The 27698-nt window shown below is 38.5% G+C and overlaps 1 protein-coding gene across 1 annotated transcript in view; it reads left to right on the top strand.

Moving 5' to 3' along the window:
• Nucleotides 1–27698, top strand: part of LOC145513846 (uncharacterized) — a 449854-nt gene that overhangs the window by 267733 nt on the left and 154423 nt on the right. The gene's annotated exons all lie outside the window — the stretch shown is intronic.

Here is a 27698-nt window from a genome sequence, read left to right as displayed (position 1 = left end):
GCTGAAGAAAGAGCCCTGCTTTGGCATTTTGCTCAGTTCACAAAAGGATGCTTGTGGTGAAGGGACCTATTCTGCCTGTAGAAGCCACTGAGGTTGATACCTTCCTCCAGGGAGAGGACTGGAGTCTTCAGCTTTGTTCTAGAGCAGACCCTGCCAGTGACTCAGTCATTGGAGGACGTGACAAATCATCTCCACCCTTCCACTCTGTCCAAACCTTTCTAGGGGTCATGGTGCTTTATCCATTCAGAATCTCATTCTAGCAAAGAAACATGAAAACTCACCCTCTGTCCCTTCACTTGTTGTCAGAGACAGTTGCTGCTGCATGCTGCCATGACTGCAGGTTTTGACTACCTTCTGTGCATATTTTGAAGAAAGCATTGGGAAGCAAAGAAAAATCCTAGACAGGATCCAGTGAGTGAGCACGCTTTCCAATCTGGGCTGGCTTCTCCCAAACCAGGAGCCTGGTGATTTATTGACATGTGGAAAAAAATGTTAGCACTATGTATTCACATGTTGCTTAAAAATAAGACATAAATTAAGCTTTACTTATATTAAATATATATACTTTATGAAGTATTTTACTCCAGTATATTTTATTCCACTATGTATACTGGAATAAAATACTTTAAAGCATATTTTATTAATGGATCATATGATCAAAAATGCTGATGTCCATTGTCTAGACAATAGTAAGGTGTATGTGTGTGTAGCCAAAAGGATCTGACTGAGGAAGGGGCTGAAGAATCTGATGCAGAGATCTGGTACGGTCATCCATCTACATTTAAAAGAGGATCCCATGTCCTACTTAGAACTGTAGGAAAACCTTTCTTTCACAAATTGCTTTGAACCTGGATGACCCAGTTCATGAAGATTGTGTTTGCCCATTTATGGGCTGACATGTGAGCAACTGTACTGCATTATTTATAAGGAAAAACAAAGTATCCTGAGCTTCTCCTCACATACTTTGTCTTTGTGAAGAATGAGGCTTCACATCATATGTGGAATTTGAGATTCTCCATGGCTCACTGACAGTGTCTCATTATCATCTCTTATCAGACATCCTGGTCTATCAGGAAAATATCATGAATTTTTTAAGAGACTGAACATATAATGCAATTGAGCACAATCCTTCCAAAGGAGTTATTATAAAGCCCTTTATTCATTGTAAGAAAATCCCTAAATATATATTTATAATATGTATTAAAAGTCTCTAAATGCATATTTAGTTGGCAAGTTCTATGTTTAGCTATCCCAGAGTACTTGTTTTAAAATGTTACAAAGAATTAGTGAAACTCCCAGAAACAACACAATTTCCACAACTATGAAGCCAGAGAAAGCTGTTTTGAGAGTGGCTCACCTCTAGGGACCGTTCGGCACCGTTTTAATTGTCTTTTTAAAAATAGGATTAGAAATGAAGCAAAGAGAACACCTTTGGTACCCAGTGCACAGGCTAAGATCCTTCCAAGGTAAACTTACCTTAAATACATGTTTAATAAATCAGATAACCCTTGTTAAAATAAACCAAAATATCTAACTCATTCATTCCCTGCCTAGGAAACAGAGGAAACAGAATTTCCCTCTCTTCATGTATTCATTCAAGCCATGGTTATTTATTGATTCCCTAGGATGTGCTAGATGATATTGGGTATGATGCTCCTCTCATAGCTCCCACCACCCACCCCAGTATGATGGTCACTGTACTTGTCAATGACACCTTGTTAGTGTGTTATAGTCAGTTGGTTCCTAAAGCAGGGAACTGCTTTTCTGTGAGCCCCCGAGGAAGGGGTTAAAGGTACAGGATTCTCTTCTCAGGAACTGGTTCCTCCTGGCCATGCCAGCTAACTTCTCAGTTTTATGGGCTTTTCAAATGTCCTGATTTTCAGGTGTGTATGCAGAATATCTTATATGGTGACTTCAAGGGGTTTCCCTCGTAGCTCAGCTGGAATCTGCCTGCCATGCAGGAGACTCTAGTTCAAATCCTGGGTCAGGAAGATCCCCTGGAGAAGGGATAGGCTACCCATTCCAGTATTCTTGGGTTTCCCTGATGACTCAGCTGGTAAAGAATCTGCCTGCAATGAGCGAGTCCTGGGTTCGATCTCTGGGTTGGGAAGATCCCCTGGGGAAGGGAATAGCTACTCACTCCAGTATTCTGGCCTGGAGAATTCCATGGACTGTATTAATCCATGGGGTTGCAAAGAGTCAGACACAACTGAGCGACTTTCACCAGCCTACTTTATTTCAGTTATAAAAGGGAAAGGATAGTTTGACTTAAGGGACGGTGTTTTGGGATATGAAATCTTAGAAATTATAGACAGTATCCAATCCAGTCCCTTCTCATTTGAAATATGAGTGTATTGGGGCTGCCCAGAGAGGTTTGTGACTTCTTCAACGTTATACCCCCTCAGAGCTATTGGGAGGGGGGAAACAGGACTAAAGACAGCACTAGAATATCTTAGGTGGTCTTCATCCTTTACTGCATTGCTGCTCGACAGGCCATACATCGCTCCCTTCCCCTCATATCTTTTTTTCTGAACCATATTTCCTTGTGTAACATAGTAGGAAGGTGTTATAAAAGCATACAGAATGCTTTGCAGAGAAAGTACTAATGTAGAACATGATGCAGCGGCTCTCCTGGTCCCTTTTGCACAGGTTGAGATATTTCTCCCTGGTATGTCCTGTGCAGGAAGATGCAGAAAAACACAAGGTTATGGGAGGGTTTTACTCTGAACACCAAGGACATTCTTTGGATACCAAGGACGGATTCTGGGGGCCCTGTGGACCACCTGAAATGGAATGCAGAATTGGTTTTGGGTGCATGTTATTAGGGAGAGAATCAAAAGCTTCCTCAAGGATGTCTGTGATCCCCCAGAAGTTTAAGAACTACTCTAGTAGAATCTTGGTTAGGGTTTGTAGCTATCTGGGATGGGATGGTGATTGGAGGTATAGGTTTGCAGCTTCCCAGTACAGCAGAATTCTGCAGATGTCATTTTCCTCGTATAAATGTAAGCAGTGTATGGGCCTGAGGTTGATAATGGCACAAGGAGACCAAGAAATGACTGTTGGAACGGAGGAGGTTTACATGGGAGAGCAGGTGGCTCCTCCTTTCCCTTCCCTACAAACCCAACTCATTTTTCCTTCCTTGCTTGGAAATTTTACTTAGACCTGTAACCTGGATTTCTAACAATTGGGAAATTTCATCTAATTTCAGTCTTCCCTTTTTTCTTGCTATTTCCATTACCTTCTTCTCTTTCCAAATTTTAAAAATCTTACTAGATCAGCCGAGGTAGGGTGGTTGTATGAGCCATGGGTAGGAGGAGGGATTGACTGCAGAAAAGCTGGAGGGGATTTTAAGGGTGATTAAAATGCTCTTGATTGTGTCACTGAACAGCACACTGAAAGTGGATACATTTTATTATATGCAAATTATACATCAGTATAGTTGACTTAAAACAAAAACCAAAAATTGGATTGTTTCTTGTTCACCTGGGTTCCCAGCTGATCACTTCTTTTTGTGAAAGCCACTGGTACTTAGAACTGGTACCTTTGTTTTGTGCATACTTAGATCTTCTGTCTAAGTATGTCCACTGCTTCCTTTCCTGGCTTGCACCCCTGTGAGCCTCTCAATTCCTTAGGGCCCAGCCCACAACTTGCCCTTTTCACTCTTCCTTGAGTTCTCCGTAGCTGTGAGCACTACACTAAAAAATGCCAGTCACTAATAATAATGATGAGACAAATGAAAGAAGTCCTTCAGTATCACTCAATCACATGGAAAATTGTCTTCATTGCTTTTGCAGAAATTGAAGAAGGGTATGTTTCTTGAGTAACCAAAGAGTGGATTCAAAGAAAGGCCGATGACTTGCAGTTAAGCCCCAGCTTTGGCAATTAACCTATGTGTTTTGGGAAAGTTACTTAATTTCTCTGAGCTCTACTTTATATCTTTAAATGTAGGAATAAATAATATTTGTTTTATCTACCTCTTCCAGATATGTATATGGAGATACCTCCACAAATTATAACACTAGATGCAATCTGTTTTTATAGTGTGCAATTAGCTAATAACAATCTTTTCTTCTAAAAAGATAATTGTTTCTTTTTTCATTTAAAAAATACTGATCTTTTTAACAAAAAGGAAGCTCTATTATTGAATTTTAATAGGGCAGTTTTAAAAAATATTTCCTAAAGCTTCAGGAATACTTTTATTACATGGTTATGTAAGCCAGCATTAACAAGTATTTTAAGTTATAAATAAAAAATTGTTTGATCTGTTTCTTCATTTTGGCATATTTGGGAGATCTTTATTTAGTGCCATTACCACTAGTAAAGTATTAATTTGGTCTACTCAAAAAATGTATATTTCAATTTCTGTTCAGTTGATTTATTATGTTTATCAACATCAAATAATAATATTTATTAAATAACAATGTGAACTTGTTTATATTTTTAAGTGAAAATATTTACAGTTGAAATCACCCCTATGGATGCTTTCTGTTTTAGTTGATTTTTATGATCTCATTATTTCTTAAACGTTACTCTCTTCTTTGTAATTCATTTAAAAAGAAAAAGTAAAGCTCAACCATAGCAAATAAATTTCCAGAGAATCATTATCATTTTTTTCAAATTTGGTTTTTGAAAAGAAATCTGTGCTTTTTCAACTTTGTTCAGGATCTGAAACAACTCCAATGTTTGCCAAGTTGGAAAGTAAAATATTAGGAGAAAATTTAATTTCCAAGTTCCCAAAAGGTCATGTAGAAGCAAATGAAGAAGATAAATTTAATTCATTCATTTTAAATAAAAATGACTTAAGTGCCCTTTAGAAAAAAGCACCATTTCAATAAATGTGTTTTAAACGGAAGTGACAATATCTATTGCTTTAGGAACAGATATGAAAAAAGTAAATCAACAGTGATAAGCCCCACATAATAATCCACAGTGAGTCTGTAGAGGTTATGACAACAGCGGCCTGAAGGGTACAAATCGGCTATTAAAATGTCTGAGTTCATTATGTGTACAAAAGCTTTGTATCCTACTGAGAGGAAAGACCTGGGAGTGGTACTTAGGGTCTATCTGTATTTCATGTTCAGGATAGAGTGGAATTTTAAGTAGTAACAACAGCATGTCTGTGAATTTTCAGTTTTATTCCATGAGCTAAAACAAATAGCCCGACTCCACAAAGAGGCAGAATCAAATGTCACTGGTTTGATCTATTTAAAAAATCTTGCTTTATCACAGGAACCACTTCTAACAACTCTTTTCAAAAAGGTGGCATGGGAGTGGGTGGATCAAGAACCTACGTTAAGTCTCATCCTGTGGCCCAGACTGACACTCCACACACAAGTTTGAAAGCTGTTGAAGATGAAGCCACAGGTCGAGAAATCCCAAATAGACATCTGTTGGAAACAGGAGCCCTTCTGAGATGAGACTCAGAGAGCCATGCTCTGCGTAAAGCTCATTCCCTATTGCTGATCTCTTTGACCATGAGTATCTTGACGTCCTGGTGATTGTGGCCACCATTGCTTCATAGGACTACAGAACTAGTGAATAAAAGCATACTGCTGCCCAACTAATGTTCTAAGTAATGCAAGGCCTATGCTGCAGTCAGTGGAGAACACACAGTTTTAAACAGTGCAGGTTTCATGTCTCATGCAGTACAGCCCATAAGAAAAACAAAAACAAAACAGTACTGTTTTTTCATGTACTTACTGATCATAAATAGCCTGGTGGCTGTATACTAGGCTCTGTGCTAGTAAGATTCAAATATGAATCACAAGCTATGAATCTCTGTCTTCTCAGAATTTTATAATAAGATCTTAGGGTCTAGTTTTGGTAACTGAATTCTTGCCTATTAAAGACCCTAAAGCAGCTTTTTTTTCCCCCCCTGAATGTAGCTTAATTTCTTCATTACACTCATGTTTATTGAATACCTTTTACTAAGCACATTTTGGGGCAACAGATAAGATCACTGCCCATGGGGACTGCCTGTTGTACTGTGAAGACTAAACAGCAAGAAAGTAATGGTGGACTTTGAGGGCTTTGCCTTCAGAGAGTTCACCATTTCTGCATGCTCTCTCTCTCTTTCTCTCTCACACACATGCAGCTTTTTATTCACTATTTACACACAGGACATGCTGATGTTTATATGACATGATTTTTGTTTACCTTAGCCGCTTAATATGCCACCGTTTTATTTATATTTCTTTGATTGTTGAAGGCTTTTCATTAGACAGTGACACTTTCTAAAATGCTGATGCTCTCTAAAATTGAATCACTTCTGAATTTTATTCCTACTACAGTAGGGTGGTGGGGTGACTAAATGCCTTTAAGCACAGGCTCTGGAGTCAAAATGCCTAAGTTTGTATCTTGACACCACTACTCATCAGTTGTGTGACACTAAACACATTACCTGTGGCCATCATTTCCCAACCTATGAAATGGGGGTGATGATAAAACCTGTATCATGGGATTGTGTAAGGACTGATTAAGATGACACTATAAAAAACAGCCCAGGGACTTCCCTGGTGGTCCAGTGGTTAAGACTCTGCCCTTCTAGCGCAGGGGGTGTGGGTTTGATCCCGCTTCAGGAACTAAGATTCTGAATTTTGTCAGGCATGCTGCCCAGACGTGCCCATGTGGCCAATTTTTTTTTTTTTTAATAAAATTTTAAAAAAAGGAACAACTCAGAGCCTGACACATAGCGGCACTCAATACATGTTAGTGTTCATATTATTATTGTTATTTATTATCATCATCATTAGTTATCCACAGACACCTCAGATGGAACCGGAGATTAGTAGAAATAACACTCTAGAAGTAGAGAGTGTGTGTGTGCTGTCGCTTCAGTCGTGTCCAACACTTTGCAACCCCGTGGACTGTAGCCCGCCAGGCTTCTCTGTCCATGGGATTCTCCAGGCAAGTATACTAGAGTGGGTTGCCATGCTCTCCTCCAGGGGATCTTCCCGACCTAGGGCTTGAACCCATGTGTCTTATGTCTCATGCGTTAGCAAGCAGGTACTTTACCTCTAGCACCACCTGGGAAGCCCAAAAAAGGATAGGAAAGCATAATTAGAGCAAGGGTGACAGCAGTTAGCAGGGCAGTTGGAATGGCATTAAAGAAAATTAAACACATCACTTTCCCTCTTCACCCTAATATACTTGACTTCCCTACATCCTGGCATGAGAAACATTTGATTCAGTGGTTAAAAGTTAAAAAATTTGTAGCAATATCCAGATTTAAGTTTTTTTTTTTTTTTCATTCTTCCTTTTTACTTCAATTTTTTCCCCAAAAGATACTTAGGAAAAAAAACAACATTCATTCATTGTTTTGATACATTTATGTGGAACATCCACTATGTGCTATTACTTTGCTAGATGGTGGAAATAGAGTGAGAAATAACTTAGGCAGGGCCCTCTGTTTCCTATGCTGTCTGTCACTGGTTCACTCTAATACATCTGTTGTTGGGAACATGGAAAATAAATCCCTCCAGGGGTCAAAAACTCAGGCTGGGGCTCCAAAGATCAAGGCAAGGCCCGGTAGCTGTCCTCTCCTATCTTCACCACCTCTCCACATTTCCTCATACCATTACCTCTGTGTTCACAAGGACAAAGAGGTTACTCTAGCATCATGAATAAGTGATAAAAATTATGAAGATGAAGAAGAGGAGAATGTCAGTTGGAAGCAGACTTACCATGAAATTAGTGAAGTTTAAGTTTCAGGAATCCTAGCTTGCCCAGGAAGCTTTGAGGCCCTAGGAAAAACCCTAATAACAGGTTCTTATAGTCATGGTGTTGGTGGTTTAGTTGCTAAATCATGTCTGACTCTTGCAACCCCATGGACTGTAGCTTGCCAGGATCCTCTGTCAAAGGGATTTCCCAGGCAGTAATACTGTAATGAGCTTCCATTTCCTTCACCAGGGGATCTTCCCAACCCAGAGATTGAACCCATGTCTCCTGCTTGGCAGGCAGATTCTTTACTGCTGAGCCACCAAGAGTTTTTCATAAAATTGGCAAAAGGAAAATACTTACTTGATTTTCCTTAAAAGAGAGCCCTCATATTATATAAATTTCAGTCTCTCCTCCCAACAAAAATGGTCCCCCCATGATAATGACACTGCTGATAGTTACTAGTTATTTTACTTGGGCTTATCGGGTGCCAAACACAATGGTAAATGTTTGTCCTGTTATCCCATTTAATTCTACTGTTATTCAGGCCTTCGCTTAAAATAAGGATCTAAAACTAACAGCAAGATTGGAAAACCAAGGTGTTAGGGGCAGCAAATTCTATGAACCATGACTTGATCCCCAAGATCAATGATTCAGAGAAATTTCTCTACAACAGTATTTCTTCTCGAGGGGTCCATATGATGTTCACAGATATGGCAGGAGTCCATGAAGCTAGATAAACAAAATATATGTCTTTATTTTCACTAACCTCTGACTGAAGTTTAACATCCCCTCAATTATGAATACAGTATCCAAATCTGTAGTATTAGCAGTTCTTATGATTTTGTTACCAATAGAAATTGAAAATATTTTCATAACACTTACAGTTGTTGCAGGTATCTGAAAATATTAATTATGCTCAACACTGCTTCAAATTTTGGAAATTGTTGGACCAGCTGCTAGCATTTTTAAATGTTTTAATGTAGAAGCACATATATTACAATAATGCAATTATTTAAAAAATATTTTGATAAATGTGTCTCAGGATAATTGGTTTATTTTGTTATCCTATGCTTTAGTTGTATGAATTTAATAACCTTCTGGGAAGAATGCATAGATTTCACAAGCCTGCTAATGGAGGTCATGACACAAAATGGAAAGATTAAGGATACTAGCTCACTTCCACTTCTGGTTAAGAATGAGGGTCCAGAGACTGCATTTATTCACCTCCCTTCAACAACAAGAAATGGGCAACATATACAAAGCAACAGTTTTGAAATATTGGAAAATAGCCAATATAAGACAGTGATGCTTTACGAAAAGGAAAAAAATGAGGCAAGTCCTAAATTGTTTCAGTTTACTGCCTTAAGATTTTACAGGAAAAGGGACCCAGACAGATCCCAGTACTTCTCACTGGACTGAAGAAATGGAGTTGAGAATTCAGGGAGGTCAAAAGGTTAGTATTTGTAGACAGAATATTGGAGAGAACAAAGCACTGCAGAGAGAGGACTTTTGAGATCTCCAAAGTTTTCTCCTTAAGTCATCTGCTTGATTCTGCTCACCAGAAGGATGTGATGAAACCACCATGTCTGGAGAAGGAGCTTATAATGGACAGGTAAAAGAGTTCCAGGATATCGCAAAACACTTGTGATAATTTTTGTTCCTAAGAGCTAGGGTGGAAAATCCTTGTAATAAACAGGGCTTTGGGTAAAGTACTTAGAATTGTATTGCTTTAATAGCACTGAAAAATTAGCCTTAAGCTGAAGGACACTGTGTGTGTGTGTGTGTGTGTGTGTGTGTCTGTGTGTGTGTGTGTGTGTTTGCTCAGTCATGTCCAGCTCTTCTTTGATCCCATGAACGGTAGCCTTCCAAGCTCCTCTGTCCATGGGATTTCCCAGGCAGGAATACTGGAGTGGGTTCCATTTCTTTCTCCAGGGGATCTTCCCAACCCAGGGATTGAACCTGTGTCTCTTGATTTCCTTCATTGTAGGCAGATTCTTTACCACTGAGCCACCAGGGCATGCTCTAGTCTGCCATAAAAAAAGAAAGCTTGGAAAACTTACCAAGTAATTTATTTGAGTGACAGAACAAAATTCAAACATATATAAAAGAATATGAAAATATCCACCATCCCCCCAAATAAAATTCATATGTCAAGCATCCAATAAAAGTTTACTGCAAAAAAGTATAATACACCCATTATTAGAAGAAAACATCAATACAAAAGACTCAGAAATGACACCAATGAAAAAGTTATCACACAAGACTATTAAAATGATATTATAGATGTATTTCATATTTTCAGAAAAGTAAAAGAAAGCAAAAGCATGTTAAGTAGAGACTTGGAAGATATTTGAAAATACCGAAATAAGGCATGAATATGAAAAAATAACTGTCTGAGATTTAAAAATACATAAAGAAGGCTGAGCGCCAAAGAATTGATGCTTTCAAACTGTGGTGCTGAAGAAATCTCGATAGTCTCTTAGACAGCAAGGAGATCAAAGCAGCCAATACTAAAGGTTATCAACCCTGAATATTCTTTAGAAGGACTGATACTGAAGCTGAAGCTCCAATACTTTGGCCACCTGATGTGAAGAGCCAATTCATTGGAAAAGACCCTGATGCTGGGAAAGACTGCAGGCAGGAGAAGAAGGGGATGACAGAGGATGAGATGGTTAGATAGCATCAATGACCCAATGGACATGAGTTTGAGCAAACTCTGGGAGATAGTGAAGGACAAGGAAACCTGGTGTGCTGCAGTCCATGGGCTGGCAGAGTCAGATACGACTTAGGAGGTTAACAACAAGAGTGGCATTGGCCACTGCAAAAGAAAAGATTAGTGAATTTGAAAACATGGCAGTAGAAAATGATCATAATGAAACACACAGAGGGAAATAAAAGACTGAAAAGTTAAAAATATGAACAGAGCATCAGTGAAGTATTGAAAAATTTCAAACAGCCTAATGTATTTGTTATTGGAGTCCTCAATATGGAGAGAGATACATAAAAAAATATTTGAGGAAATAAAGGATGAAAACTTTATAAATTTGCTGAAAAATATAAACCCAGAAATCCAAGAAACCATTTCAATAAATATCAAAGTGAGAACAAGAAGAAAACTTCATCAGGCATTTCATAAACAAATTTCCAAAGCTGGTAACAAAAAGAAAAAAGAACCAAAGTAAAGAAAAAGTAACCAAAGGAAAAAAAGAGAAAGTACATACATGGGTACATCAAGTACATTAAAAAGGACATAAAAATATAAGAATGATTGCAGACTTCTCATTAAAATCAATGTAAGTCAGAAGAAAGAGGAGTGGCATCTTTAGAGTACTAAAAAAGCAAAATTGTCAACCTAGAATCTATACTCAACAAAAATATCTCTCACATATGAAAACCAAATTAAAAAATGTTTCAGACAAACAAAATCTGAAATATAAATTTACACAAAGGAATGAAAAGCACTGGAAATGATAAACATGTGAGTATTTTAAAACACATTTTTTTTTCCTATTTTTAAAATACAATTGATTACTTAAATAATGTTGGCATATTGAGGGGATTTATTATTTATATAGTAGTAAAATGTATGACAAAATAGTAAAAATTGGGAGAGGAGAAATGGATGTATAAGTTGTAATGGTCTTATATTCTACATGAAGTGACATAATATTACTTGAAGTAAATGATACTATATCAAAGATGTATGTACAGTGTTAGCTTTAGAGCAACCAGTATAAAAAAAGAAACATAGCTAATAAGCCAACAAAATATATAAAATAGAATAATTTAAAAATGCATTCCACTAACTCAAAAGAAGGCAGAAATAAAAAGACGTCTTAGTCTGCTTAGAATTCCATAACAAAGTACCATAGACCTGTACCTTAAACAACACAAATTTACTTCTCACCGTTCTAAAAGCTGAGAAGTTCAAAACCAAAGTGTCAGCTGATTTAGTTCCTTTTGAGAGCTATCTCCTGACTTGAAAATGGCCACATTCTTGTTATGTCCTTAGATATCCTTTCCTTGGTGTGTACATCATGTGGAGAGAGGGAGGGAGATCACTCTCTCTTCTTCATCTTATAAGGCCACTAATCCCGTCATAAGAGGCTCATGACTTAATCTAATTCTAATTGCCTCATGAAGGCCCCAATCACAAATACCATCGCACTGTAGGTTAAGGCTACAGCATCTGAAATGGGGCAGGACAGGGGGAGGGGCCTATTCAATCTGTAACAAAGGGAGAAAATGAATAAAGAAGAGATGAGACATGTATGAAAAAAAAGAATGGCCTGGTAGATTTAAATACAATGATACCGATAATTACACTAAATGGAAATGGTTTAAACACCCAATTAAAAATGAGAGATTTTTTAGACCTGAATAAAAAATTAAGAACCAGGATATGTTGCTCACAAGCTACTAACTTAAAATATAAAAACTGGTTAAAAATAAAATGATACAAAAAAGCACAGACATTACTTTGCCAACAAAGGTCCATATAGTCAAAGCTATGGTTTTTCCAGTAGTCACGGATGTGAGAGTTGGACCATAAAGAAGGCTGAGCACTGAAGGATTGATGCTTTTGAACTGTGGTGTTGGAGAAGACTCTTGAGAGTCCCTTGTACTGCAAGGAGATCAAACCAGTCAATCCTAAAGGAACTCAATTCTGGTTATTAACTGGAAGAACTGATGCTGAAGCTGAAGCTCCAATACTTTGGCCACCTGATGCAAAGAGCCAACTCATTAGGAAAGAACCTGATGCTGGGAAAGAGTGAAGACAGGAGGAAAAGGGGACAACAAAGGATGATATGGTTGAATGACATCACTGACTCAATGGACATGAGTTTGAGCAAGTTCTGGGAGATGGTAAGGAACAGGGTAAGTAACCCCATGCTGAAGTCCATGGGGCTGCAAAGAGTGGGACACAACTGAGGGACTGAACAACAAAATGATAGAAGAAATTATACCATGATAGCACTATTTATGAATAAATTTATTGATAATTTATTAATAAAAGAAAACAGAGTGGCTATATTGATAACAGAGAAAGAATACGACCCATGGATAAAGTGCCTCATTTCATAGACAAAGAGGTTAATTTATCAAGAGAACATGACAATTCTAAATATTTATGCACTTAAAGATTCCAAATACATGAAGCAAATACTGATAGTATAATAGTAAAAGGAGAATTAGACAAATCAACAATCATAGTTGGAGATTTCAACAACCTCTTTTTCAATAGCAATAGAAAATGTACATTAAATTAAGGTATAGAAGACAACACTATCAACCAATTTGCCCTAATTGATGTTTATGGAAGACTCTATCTAATAATTAAATGATACATATTGTTTTTCAAGTGCTCATGGAACATTTACCAAGATAGACAATATTCTGACCATGAAACAGGTCTTTTGAATTTAAAAAAGACTCTAGATATTTAAAGTATATTCCCTGACCACAAGGGAATTAACTTAGAAATCAATAACAGAAAGATAACTGGAAAATTCCCAAGTATTTGGGAACTAACTAGCACACTACTAGTTAACTTGTGTATCAAAGAAGAGATCAAAATGGAAATCAGGATGTTTTTGAACTTAATGAAAAGAAAAACATGACAAATAAAAATCTGTAAAATGCTGTTTTCACAGTAATTAGAGGTCGATTTATAGCAATAACCCCCTTTATTAGGAAAGACTAATGGTCTCAAATAAATGGCCTAGGCTTTAACCTAAAGAAACTAGCAGAGACAAAAGCAATTTAAACCAAAGTAAGCAAAAGAAAGGAAATAGTAAGAATATGAGCCAAGAATACTATTTAAAAACTGTAATAAATAATGTCAGCTATAATCTGACAGGAAGACCTTAAAGTAAGCCCCAATAATTCCCATCTTCTTGTGTTCAAGACTGTGTAATCTCCACCCCTTGAGTGTAGGTGGAACCTGTGACTTGTTTCTAACCAATTAAATATGGTAAAGGTGATGGTTTGTCAGTCCTGTAATTAGGTTATGCTATATGACAAAGAGATAGGGTACAATGCTTATCATAATGTTGCAATATATAAAACTCTGTCTTATCAGACTCAAGCCAGAGACTCATAAGAGGCTTGATGGAGTAAGTGGATAAGTTGGAGAAACCCATGTGGAAATGACAAATAGACAGCTTCTAGGAACTTCTGGTGGCCACAGTGACCTGAGAGCAGTCTTTAGACAACTTCCAGCAAAAATCCAGTTCCCTCAGTCAAACATCTGTAAGGAAATTAATTCTGCCAATGACTTGAATAAACTTGAAGTCAGATTTGTTTCAGTTGAGCCCCTAAATAAGAACATAGCCCAGCAACTCCTTGATTGCAGCCCTGTAATATAGGTTTTGGACTGAGTTACTAGAACTTGCAGATGAATTGTATGTGGATGGAGATATGGGAGGGTCTGAGAAAGAAGAGAATGAAGAATGACCTAGCTTGATTTGGCACTGGGTACAGGGTGACTTACTAAACTGAAGACCATGGGGTAATAAATGGGATGCTGAGTGTGGGAATCAAGATTTCTGTATTGACTATACTAAGTTTGAGATGCCCGTAATACCTGAAAGAGAAATTAGAACTTGTAAAATAGCCACAAGACAAATGATGCATTTTCTTACTTTTTCCTCTAGCCTTTTATTTAAACCAACACTAGATTTTATTAACAATAGAGAAAAACTCTCTTAAATTCTTTTGAAGAAGATTTTGTCTTTGTGACAGTACCAGAGATAACTGTCTGGGGGGACATGTGGAGTAGTAGAGAATATACTATATTTGGTCCTTCTGCTTCAATTTTCTAAATAACACATGAATTTATGAAATAAAATTCATTACTAAAAATCAATTTCACTAGCTCCTCCATTGATCTTTTAAACTCTTTAGATCCCTATATTCAAATCCGCAAGTCAGAGAGTTTAAAAATCTGACACAGAGACTAAGAAAAATGTCTTTTTTCTAGGTTTTGTTAAAACATAGTTAGGTAAGGTTAAAGTCTTCCTAATTAGCCATCCCACAGCTGTGTCTTCTCATTTGCAAACAAATGACACTCAGCTAAGAGAAGGAATTCTCCTCTTGTGAATTCTCATAAATTATTTAGAAATTACTTAGAATCTAATTTTTATACCCAGGGATCCTAGTAAGAAGTCAGTCTCATTACTGCTTATCAGAAATTACTTTTCTTTTCAAGTCCTTTTTTACCATGAAAGAGTAATTTTGATAAGAAGTGAAGATTTGAGTCAAAGAGAGGGGAAAATCATTGCAAGGAGTGATCAGTGAAGTCCAGTTAGCCAGGCTTATTTAGAGTTGCTGAGAAATCTACTTGCCAATGTCCAAATCTTGCAAAATAATAACGACCCTACTCAAAACGTGCTTTGAAAGCACTGGAGAAAAATCATCTATGTGTTATGATTAAAGCTACATCATGATAGCATACGCTTGAGGACAGAGTATAAGAAAGAGTAAAGACAACTGAAAACAGGTGATTTGTTAGTGTTACATGATTTTGGGCTTTGTTTCTCTGAGTCCAGCCTTTTGTGTAGATAATTTTTTGAGACATGGATGGGAATATTGAAATGTACTAAAAAATCCCATAATTTTTATTTCTCCAAAGAAGACTTACAGATGGCCAACAAACACTTGAAAAAATGTTCAACATTGCTCATTTTTAGAGAAATACAAATCAAAACTACAATGAGGTATCACTTCACACCAGTCAGAATGGCCATTATCAAAAAATCTACAAACAATAAATGCTGGAGAGGGTGTGGAGAAAAGGGAACCCTCTTGCACTGTTGGTGAGAATGTAAATTGATGCAACCACTATGGAGAACAGTGTGAAGATTTCTTTAAAAAACTAGGAATAAAACTACCATATGACCCAGCAATTGCACTCCTGGGCATATACCCTGAGAAAACCATAATTGAAAAAAACACATGAACCCCAGTGTTCATTGTAGCACTACCTACAATAGCTTGGATGTGAAAGCACCTAGATGTTCATTGACAGATGAATGGATAAAGAAGTTGCAGTACATATATGCAATGTAATATTGTATGTGTGTGTGCTGAGTTGCACAGTCATGTCCAAGTCTGTGTGACTGGGGCCTGCCAGGATCCTCTGTCCATGGAATTTTCCAGGCAAGCATACTGGTGCAGGTCGCCATTTCCCTCTCCAGGGGATCTTCCCAACCCAGGAATCAAACCCACATCTCCAGCATTGGCCAGCAGATTCTTTACCACTGAGATACCTGGGAAACCAATGGAATATTACTCAGTCATAAAAAGGAATGCATATGAGTCAGTTCTAGTGAGGTGGATGAACCTAGAGCCTGTTATACATGGTGAAGTAAATCAGAAAGAGAAAAAATATTGTATAATAATGCATATATACGTAATCTAGAAAAATGGTACTGATGAACCTATTTGTAGGGCAGGAATGGAGATACAGATGTAGAGAACAGACTTGTGGACACAGCGGGGGAAGCTGAGGGTAGGACGAATTGAGAAAGTAGCATTGACGTGTATATATATATATATATATATATATATATACACTATCATGTAAAATAGATAGCTACTGAGAACTTGCTATATAACACAGGGAGCCTGGTCTGGTGCTCTGTAACAGCTAAGAGGGGTTGTATGGGGTGGGTATGGAAGGGAGGTTCAAGAGGGAAGAGACATACATATACTTATGGCCAATTCATGTTGTTGTATGGCAGAAACCAACATAACATTGTAAAGCAATTATCCTCCAATTTAAAATTTTAAAAAATAATCTCTTCAGTATTATGTAACTTGAAATAGGATCATCAAACTATGAAAACAACAAATCTCAGTTTCGGTAAAAGTTATATTTTTAGTAAATATTCAAATCTAAAATGTTTGTTACCAGTGAGTATTTTAGTATGTAAGAGCAGATAAAATAACTTAGAAATTTATTCAACTAAATTTGCCTGGATCTTATGAAATTACTGTTAATATTTGTCCTAAGCAGGCATACTGAATCCTTTCCATGGCCCACAAGGCGCCAAATGATCTAAGTCCTGCCTTCCTTTTCCTGCTTCTTCTCAACACTTCTCTCTCTCATCCTGCTTCGACGGTACTGATCTTCCTGCTTATCCTTGAACAAGCTCACTTCCATCCTAGGGCCTTTGTACTTGCTCTTTTCTCTACCTGGACCACTCTTCCCTTGATCTTCGTATCACTACCTTCATCCAGTTATTAGAATGTGATTTCTTCCGAGAAACCTTGGGTGATTACACCATCTGAAGTAATTGCACTCCCACTTCTGCCACCCCCAACAGTCCCTCTCCATCTCATCACGTCATTATTATTTCCACACGGCAGATACCCCGCAATCTGAATTGCCTTCAGTCAATGTACCACGTGTTTGTCGTCTCTCTCTCCCCAACACAGTAACACACACACACACACTTGAATGTAAACTCTCTGAACACACAGACCTTATACCTTCCCTACCACCACCATTATATCTGCAATACCTGAAACATTATTTAGTATAAAGAAGGCATTTTGTAATATTTATCAGATCAGTGGTTAAATTGAATCTGTTAGAATAAGAATCTGAGATTTGTCTATCAGATTTGATAATCCTATGAAAATATAATAGATGGCATGGGACCAGGTTTCCATCATTACAACTTGTAGTAGTAGTACTTCTATTACTCTCTAAGTAAATTCTTCTTGATAACGTGAGGTGTACAGGATATTAGGAAGAGGCTTCTTGGAAATTTCATTGCTTTTTGTACTTAGATGAGTCATTCTATTTGGAATGGAAAATCTGGTCCTTCTTTGTTAATTTAAGAAGGATGAACGAAGGTCAATATAAACACACAACTAGTCCCAAAGGGATAAGATCTATAAGATTAGAACTTCCACATGTGGAAGGAGACATGTGTATAATATGTGGAGAAAATATATGTTGCTGTTTCCATACTGACATTTATACTATGTTGGAAGGAAAAGGCTGTAAGTGTGCACTGGTTCAAGTCAGTATAGCAGATTTGATCCAGCTGCATGAGAAAGGCCGTCCTTGTGCATTACCAGAGTATATTGAATATTCATAAGGGTATCATTTGGTGATTCTAGATATTGATTCTTTTTGGCCTTTTGCATCCATCTAGCATAATTCATTTCCAGTCTTGGTACTGACATCCAGACCACTCCAGTATGATATGTTCTCTCCATTTTTTCTGACATCCTGTAGCAATTATGGATAATTAAACATGTCCTGTCTTGTGCTATTTTTGCTGTCTTGAACTCTTATTTGAGTTTCTTTTTGTTTCAGTTGTTTGGGGCTGTTAAAATAATAAGACATCATTTCTTATCTACCCAACTAGAAGTTTTGGGCAGAGATGACACATTTAAACCTTTTTAATTCCCCAGTGCTGTGTCTTTTTTTTTTTTTTTTTTATATAAATTTATTTATTTTAGTTGGGGGCCAATCACTTCACAACATTGCAATAGTTTTTGCCATACATTGACATGAATCAGCCATGGGTTTACATGTGTTCCCCCTCCTGGACCCCCCACCCACCTCCCTCCCCATCCCATCCTTCTGGATCATCCCATTGCCCCGGCCCTGAGCCCTTGTCTCATGCATCGAACATGGAATGGTGTTCTGTTTCACATATGATAATATACATGTTTCAATGCTATTCTCCCAGAACGTCCCACCCTCACCTTCTCCCTCAGAGTCCATAAAATTGTTCCATGCATCTGTGTCTCTTATTCTGTCGCGCATATAGGGTTATCGTTACCATCTTTCAAATTCCATATATATGCATTAGTATACTGTATTGTTGTTTTTCTTTCTGGCTTACTTCACTCTGTATAATGGGCTCCAGTTTCATCCATCTCAGTAGAACCGATTCAAATGTATTTTTTTTAATGGCTGAGTAATATTCCATTGTGTATATGTACCACAGCTTCCTTATCCATTCGTCTGCTGATGGACATCTAGGTTGCTTCCATGTCCTGGCTATTGTAAACAGTGCTGCGATGAACATTGGGGTACACGCGTCTCTTTCAATTCTGGTTTCCTCGGTGTATATGCCCAGCAGTGGGATTGCTGGGTCATATGGCAGTTCTATTCCCAGTTTTTTAAGGAATCTCCACACTGTTCTCCATAGTGGCTGTACTAGTTTGCATTCCCACCAACAGTGTAAGAGGGTTCCCTTTTCTCCACACCCTCTCCAGCATTTATTGCTTGTAGACTTTTGGATAGCAGCCATTCTGACTGGTGTGAAATGATACCTCATTGTGGTTTTGATTTGCATTTCTCTAATAATGAGTGATGTTGAGCATCTTTTCATGTGTTTGTTAGCCATCTGTATGTCTTCTTTGGAGAAATGTCTGTTTAGTTCTTTGGCCCATTTTTTGATTGGGTCGTTTATTTTTCGGGAATTCAGCTGCAGAAGTTGCTTGTATATTTTTGAGATTAATTGTTTGTCTGTTGCTTCATTTGCTATTATTTTCTCCCATTCTGAAGGCTGTCTTTTCACCTTGTTTATAGTTTCCTTTGTTGTGCAAAAGCTTTTAATTTTAATTAGGTCCCATTTGTTTATTTTTGCTTTTATTTCCAATATTCTAGGAGGTGGGTCATGGAGGATCCTGCTGTGATTTATGTCGGAGAGTGTTTTGCCTATGTTTTCCTCTAGGAGTTTTATTGTTTCTGGTCTTACATTTAGATCTTTAATCCATTTTGAGTTTATTTTTGTGTACGGTGTTAGGAAATGTTCTAGTTTCATTCTTTTACAAGTGGTTGACCAGTTTTCCCAGCACCACTTGTTAAAGAGATTGTCTTTTCTCCATTGTATATTCTTGCCTCCTTTGTCGAAGATAAGGTGTCCATAGGTGCGTGGGTTTATCTCTGGACTTTCTATTTTGTTCCATTGATCTATATTTCTATCTTTGTGCCAGTACCATACTGTCTTGATGACTGTGGCTTTGTAGTAGAGCCTGAAGTCAGGCAGGTTGATTCCTCCAGTTCCATTCTTCTTCCTCAAGATTGCTTTGGCTATTCGAGGTTTCTTATATTTCCATACAAATTGTGAGATGATTTGTTCTAGTTCTGTGAAAAATACCATTGGTGGCTTGACAGGGATTGCATTGAATCTATAGATTGCTTTGGGTAGTATACTCATTTTCACTATATTAATTCTTCCAATCCATGAACACGGTATATTTCTCCATCTGTTTGTGTCCTCTTTGATTTCTTTCATCAGTGTTTTATAGTTTTCTATATATAAGTCTTTTGTTTCTTTAGGTAGATATATTCCTAAGTATTTTATTCTTTTTGATGCAATGGTGAATGGTATTGTTTCCTTAATTTCTCTTTCTGTTTTCTCATTATTGGAGTATAGGAATGCAAGGGATTTCTGTGTGTTAATTTTATATCCTGCAACTTTACTATATTCATTGATCAACTCTAGTAATTTTCTAGTAGAGTCTTTAGGGTTTTCTACGTAGAGAATCATGTCGTCTGCAAACAGTGAGAGTTTTACTTCTTCTTTTCCTATCTGTATTCCTTTTATTTCTTTTTCAGCTCTGATTGCTGTGGCCAAAACTTCCAAAACTATGTTGAATAGTAGTGGTGAAAGTGGGCATCCTTGCCTTGTTCCTGACTTTAGGGGAAATGCTTTCAATTTTTCACCATTGAGGATAATGTTTGCTGTGGGTTTGTCATATATAGCTTTTATTATGTTGAGATATGTTCCTTCTATTCCTGCTTTCTGGAGGGTTTTAATCATAAATGGATGCTGAATTTTGTCAAAGGCTTTTTCTGCATCTATTGAGATAACCATATGGTTTTTTTCTTTCAATTTGTTAATGTGGTGTATTACATTGATTGATTTGCGGATGTTAAAAAAACCTTGCATTCCTGGGATAAAGCCCACTTGGTCATGATGTATGATCTTTTTAATATGATGTTGGATTCTGTTTGCTAGAATTTTATTAAGGATTTTTGCATCTATGTTCATCAGTGATATTGGCCTGTAGTTTTCCTTTTTTGTGACATCTTTGTCTGGTTTTGGAATTAGGGTGATGGTGGCCTCATAGAATGAGTTTGGAAGTTTACCATCTTCTGCAATTTTCTGGAAGAGTTTGAGTAGGATAGGTGTTAGCTCTTCTCTAAATTTTTGGTAGAATTCCGCTGTGAAGCCGTCTGGTCCTGGGCTTTTGTTTGCTGGAAGATTTCTGATTACAGTTTCAATTTCCGTGCTTGTGATGGGTCTGTTAAGATCTTCTATTTCTTCATGGTTCAGTTTTGGAAAGTTATACTTTTCTAAGATTTTGTCCATTTCTTCCAAGTTGTCCATTTTATTGGCATATAGCTGTTGGTAGTAGTCTCTTATGATCCTTTGTATTTCTGTGGAGTCTGTTGTGATCTCTCCATTTTCATTTCTAATTTTGTTGATCTGATTCTTCTCCCTTTGTTTCTTGATGAGTCTGGCTAATGGCTTATCAATTTTGTTTATCTTCTCGAAAAACCAGCTTTTAGTTTTGTTGATTTTTGCTATGGTCTCTTTTGTTTCTTTTGCATTTATTTCTGCCCTAATTTTTAAGATTTCTTTCCTTCTACTGACCCTGGGGTTTTTCATTTCTTCCTTCTCTAGTTGCTTTAGGTGTAGAGTTAGTTGATTTATTTGATTTTTTTCTTGTTTCTTGAGGTACGCCTGTATTGCTATGAACCTTCCCCTTAGTATTGCTTTTACAGTGTCCCATAGGTTTTGGGTTGTTGTGTTTTCATTTTCATTCGTTTCCATGCATAATTTTATTTCTTTTTTGATTTCTTCTGTGATTTGTTGGTTATTCAGAAGCGTGTTGTTTAGCCTCCATATGTTGGAACTTTTAATAGTTTTTTTCCTGTAATTGAGGTCTAATCTTACTGCATTGTGGTCAGAGAAGATGGCTGGGATGATTTCAATTTTTTTGAATTTACCAAGGCTAGATTTATGGCCCAGGATGTGATCTATCCTGGAGAAAGTTCCATGTGCACTTGAGAAAAAGGTAAAATTGATTGTTTTGGGGTGGAAACTCCTGTAAATATCAATTAAATCTAATTTGTCTATTGTATCATTTAAAGTTTGTGTTTCCTTGTTAATTTTCTGTTTAGTTGATCTATCCATATGCGTGAGTGGAGTATTAAAGTCTCCCACTATTATTGTGTTATTGTTAATTTCCCCTTTCATACTTGTTAGTATTTGCCTTATATATTGTGGTGCTCCTATGTTGGGTGCATATATATTTATGATTGTTACGTCTTCTTCTTGAATTGATCCTTTGATCTTTATGTAGTGTCCTTCTTTGTCCCTTTTCACATCCTTTATTTTAAAGTCTATTTTATCTGAAATGAGTATTGCGACTCCTGCTTTCTTTTGGTCTCCGTTTGCATGGAATATGTTTTTCCATCCTTTCACTTTCAGCCTGTGTGTGTCTCTAGTTTTGAGGTGGGTCTCTTGTAGACAGCATATATAGGGGTCTTGTTTTTGTATCCATTCAGCAACCCTTTGTCTTTTGGTTGGGGCATTCAACCCATTTACATTTAAGGTAATTATTGATAAGTATGATCCCGTTGCCATTTACTTTGTTGTTTTGAGTTCGTGTTGAAACATCCTTTCTGTGTTTCCTGTTTAGAGAAGATCCTTTAGCATTTGCTGGAGAGCTGGTTTGGTGGTGCTGAATTCCCTCAGCTCTTGCTTGTCTGTAAAGCTTTTGAATTCTCCTTCATATCTGAATGAGATCCTTGCTGGGTACAGTAATCTGGGTTGTAGATTATTCTCTTTCATTACTTTAAGTATGTCCTGCCATTCCCTTCTAGCCTGAAGGGTTTCTATTGAAAGATCAGCTGTTATCCTTATGGGGATCCCCTTGTGTGTTATTTGTTGTTTTTCCCTTGCTGCTTTTAATATTTGTTCTTTGTGTTTGATCTTTGTTAATTTGATTAATATGTGTCTTGGGGTGTTTCGCCTTGGGTTTATCCTGTTTGGAACTCTCTGGGTTTCTTGGACTTCTGTGACTATTTCTTTCCTCAATTTAGGGAAATTCTCAACTATTATCTCCTCGAGTATTTTTTCATGGCCTTTCCTTTTATCTTCTTCTTCTGGGACTCCTATGATTCGAATGTTGGGGCGTTTCATATTGTCCCAGAGGTCCCGGAGGTTTTCCTCATTTCTTTTGATTCTTTTTTCTTTTTTCCTCTCTGCTTCGTTTATTTCCATCATTCTATCTTCTACCTCACTTATCCTATCTTCTGCCTCCGTTATTCTACTGTTGGTTCCCTCCAGAGTGTCTTTTATCTCCTTTATTTCATTATTCATTCTATATTGATTCCTTTTTATTTCTTCTAAGTCCTTGATAAACATTTCTTGCATCTTCTCAATCTTTGTCTCCAGGCTATTTATCTGTAACTCCATTTTGCTTTCAAGATTTTGGATCATTTTTATTATCCTTATTCTAAATTCTTTTTCAGATAGATTCCCTATCTCCTCCTCTTTTGTTTGGCTTTGTGGGCATTTCTCATTGTCCTTTACTTGCTGAGTATTTCTCTGTCTTTTCATCTTGTTTAGATTGCTGTGTTAGGCGTGGCCCTTCTGTATTCTGGTAGTATGAAGTTCCTCTTTGTTGTGGAGGTTCCTCACTGCGGTTGGGGTTGGACAGGTGGCTTGTCAAGGCTTCCTGGTTGGGGGAGCTTGTGTCGGTGTTCTGGTGGGTGGAGCTGGATTTCTGCTCTCTAGAGTGTAATGGAGTGACCAGTATTAATTTTTGAGATGTCTATGGATTTGGTGTGCCTCTGGGCAGCCTGTATATTGATGCTCAGGTCTATGTTCCTGCATTGCTGGAGAATTTGCGTGGTATGTCTTGCTCTGGAACTTATTGTCTCTTGGGTGGAGCTTGGTTTCATTGAATTTATGGAGGCTATTGGATGGTCTCTTATTAATTAATGTTTCCCCTGGCTTTCAGTCTTATTCTTGCAGTAGCCTCAAGACTTCTCCTTCCATACAGCCTCAATAATAAAACTTTTAGGTTAATGGTGAAAAGATTCTCCACAGTGAGGGATACCCAGAAAGGTTCACTGAGTTACATGGAGAGATGAGGTGGGGGGGGTGGGCTGAGGTGACCAGGAGGGGAAAAGGGGAATTCAAATGTGGAGAGAGCAATCTAGCCAGTAAGCACTTCCCTCTGCGCTTTCCACAGTTTGGAACCCTCAGAGTGATTCACAGACATACATAGAGAGGGGGGAGGAAGGTAACAGAGGTGAGCATGAGTAGAAAGGGAGGAATCAAGAGGGGAGAGAGAGATCTGGGCAGTATCCTGTTCCTGAAGTGTTCTCCGGTACCCAGAACACCCTCAGAGATTCACAGAATTGGGTTGAGAAGAGAAGGAGGAGGGTGGGAGATAGAGGTTCCCTGAGGGAGAAGAAAGAGCATCAATAGGTGGAGAGAGTGATCAGGCCAGTGATCACACTCCTGAGTAAAAGTGGGTCCTAAAGATTGGGTTCTTAAATGTACAAAGTTGATATCAAATATGTAAAACAAAGATTAAAAATCTAGAGTAGAGGTTAGACTCTTATAAAACTTACAATCTAAAAAAAAAAAAAAAAGAAAAAAGGAAACAGTGTAAAAAGAAAAAAAAACAGTAAAACAGTAAAAAAAGAAACAGTAAAAAAATGTAGAACAGGAAAAAAACATTAAAAAAAGAAAACACAAAAGGTATAAGATATATGTATGTAGTTTGCTTCAAAAATAGGGTTTTTTTTTTTTTGCAAGTTAATAGTGGGTTATGAAAATGAAAGTTAAAGGTGTAATAGAGGACTTGAAGAAAAAGGAAAGAAGAGAAAAAAAAAATTTTTTTTTTTAATTAAAAAAAAAAAATTAAAAAAAAAAAATAGTAAAAAATATATATATCCCGGACTTTCTCTGGAGCTGTTGTGAGCAGTGTGGGATCTGCTCAGTTTTAGATAGATCCTTATTCCTGCTTATACTTTTCAAGATCTATAGGTCCTTTTCAATGCAGTCGGTATTAACTACAGGGATCTTAATCTGTTGGCCTGTCCCTTCCAAAGCGCTTCCCTCTGTTTATTTGGCTTCTGTTTGGAGATCTCTTCAGTATCTAATTTCCGCCCTGCAACAAAACGGTGGAGGTGATCTCTTTACGTTCGCTTGTTCAATCGTGCTGTGGGGAGGAAGGAACACTGCAATTCTGGCGTGCGTGTGGTAAGCTCGCAGTGTCTCGGCCGCACTGGGTTCGCCCCCGCTCACGGCGTGTGTGCTTTCCCCGTCTACCCTGCTCAGGCTTCAGGTTACTCGGCCGGGGAGCGGGCCCTGAGCTGCGTGCACTTCCCAGGTCTACGCCGCTCAGGTTCAGGCTCCAGGTTACTCCACAAAGGCGCAGACTCGGTTTCGCCCGCGGCTTGTGCCGTTCCCGGTCGGAGCTGACCCGGCGGCCAGGAGTTTGGCGAGCGCGGTCTCCCCTGTTGGGGCGGTGCGGCTTATCACCTCCCTGGTCCCCGCCTCGGTTTACGGGCGTGCCCGGCTCCGGTGTGCTTTGTGTCGGTTCTGGGGAGCTGGTCTCTGGCTGCGACCCTCCCGGCGGCTGTCGACCCTCCGGGATCTCAGGCAGTCTTTGCTTAGAAACTGGGAGCCTGTTTGCAGTTTGGTAGGGGGTGCCCTCTCTGGAGCCGAGTTTGCCCCTTTCCGGCTCTGGCGGGCCCCGCCTGCCCGCTGTGTCCGGCGGGGGATGGGGCGGTCCGCAGCCGGCTAGCTCTCCTCTGGTATCGCTCAGTCCTTTGTTCTGTGAGCGGGCCGGCAGTGCCTTAGAGTTGGGCTTTTCGCGGGATAGTTCTTTCTCTCTCGCTGTCCCACAGTTTAGGTTACTATCTCACGTTAGCTCCCTCAGATTGCCCTCGGGGCACTCGAGCCCGGTCCTTACCCTAGGCAATGCCGCCCGCTCCTCTCCGTTCAGCCCCCACTTGCTGGTGGCGGATGATGCGAGCGTCTGGGGTTCTTTGCTGGGAGTTGCTTTAGGCACGTAATCTGTGGATTTTATTTATTTTTTCCTCCCAGTTACGTTGCCCTCCGAGATAAAAAATCCTCCCCCACACCCGCCAGTGAGAGGGTTTCCTGGTGCTTGGAAATTCCTCCTCTTTTACGACTCCCTCCCCGGGACGGGTCTCCGTCCCTAACTCTTTTGTCTCTCTTTTTATCTTTTATAATTTCTCCTACCTCTTTTGAAGATAATGCGCAGTTTTTGTGGAAGCCTGAAGTCCTCAGCCAGCCTTCAGAAGTAGTTTTGTGAAGTTTGGTCAGCGTTTAGATGTTCTTTCGATACATTTGTGGAGGAGAGAGTGGTCTCCCCGTCCTATTCCTCCGCCATCTTATCCCCCATCCCCCCAGTGCTGTGTCTTATGTAGCAAGAAAGCACTATTGTATGTCGCCTGACGAACGATTCTAGAAGGTGAAAGCCAGACCCTAAATGCCCCATCTCAGCTTTGATCTTCTCAAGTGGGAAACGTATAGTGTTTTTGCAAAAAGTGAACCTATTTCCTACGGTATCTCTGAGTATTGATCTTAGTGATGCTGTTATTACCGGGCATAAACTTATTTCTTGCTTCTCTGCTATGAGAGATTAAAATGTTAGCTGTAATGCGCTAGAGTTAAGACGACCAAGTTGTTCAGGTGCTCAGAGAAAATGAAAAACACATTAAATGTGGTGGTTTGTTGTTGTTTTTTTCCTGCTTCTGTGAGCCATAGCAAATTGTAATTACTCTGTTTACAATGAATAGATAAAAGGCCTTCTTCTTCTTTCTCTTTGTTATTAAGGTTAGGCAGAAATATAGGTAATTTTATCTCTCATGAAGATGACTTAATTCACCCTCAGTGAATCCCTTCTTGTTGTTATGCAACACCCGGCAAAGAATGTGATCATGGTGAACCGTGGGCTTACAAAGCACATGACTATCAACAACAAATATGCCACATCTAAGCATGCTAAGATCAGTACTCTAGCACAGCTGAATTCTGCACTAGTTCAAGATTTAGCCAAGGCTGTGGCAGAGGTGTAACTTGTGAACTTTGGAATACTATCTGCAAATAAAATTGGTACCATAGGGACGGCGGAGCCTGGTGGGCTGCCATCTATGGGGTCGCACCGAGTCAGACACGACTGAAGCGACTTAGCAGAGCAGCAGCAGCAGCAGCCCTCAGCGGAGAGGGTGAAGTGCTGAGGTAAAGCTGAAACTTGTTTTGTAAGAACCCAGTATTTGTGTCCCTGTATGTTGCTGGTCTGGTTTGTAATTCACTAAATCCCTTAGCAAAACAGATGGCATTGAAAGAGGCTCATGGACAGAAAGAAAATGCCTGACCGTGAAGGATGTAGATACAAAATTGATTCCGTAAATGACCTTGGATGTGGAAAAGATTTTTTTAAGAGAAGGATCTTCAGTAAGTAAATAAGAATACCTTAGATTCCAGAAGGGAGAGTAACAATCCACTGTAGTGATGACAGAAACAACCAGAGTCTAAGTCTAATTAGGTTTTCATTTTAGTACAAGACTTCCAATTGCAAGCTGGCTGACACAGTGTACTCTGAATGGGGCTTGTAATTTTCCCCTTGAAATACTATTCAAACTGTCCTCCAGAGGCCCTGCAATGTTCTACCTGGTCCTTCACAATTATCCAGTTATGTGTATCATTTTTCTCATAACTCAAAATCTTCTCTGTCATGTACTTTTTCCTGATCATAACAAGTTCACTTGACTCAACTGTTGAAGCCTTTACATTTTGTTTAAATCATAACATACATAGCAATTTTTAGTAATTTCCACATTTAAAGTGGTTTAGTGGTTTTGGCTAAAGTGGATGGTCAGAAGGTATCTTGAAAGACCCAAGAGCTGTATGGCCAGGACATATGTCAATGGTATATGGGAAACATCCCAATGGGACCAAAGAGACCGATTTTAAAGTCAGACAAACTTTGATTTGAAACGTCTC

This window comes from Giraffa tippelskirchi, chromosome 7, assembly GCF_054371585.1.
Source record: "Giraffa tippelskirchi isolate mGirTip1 chromosome 7, T2T-mGirTip1v1.2.pri, whole genome shotgun sequence".
Taxonomy (NCBI): Eukaryota; Metazoa; Chordata; class Mammalia; order Artiodactyla; family Giraffidae; genus Giraffa; species Giraffa tippelskirchi.
The sequence above is the reverse complement of the archived record's forward strand: the minus strand, read 5'-3'. Positions and strand labels throughout refer to the sequence as shown.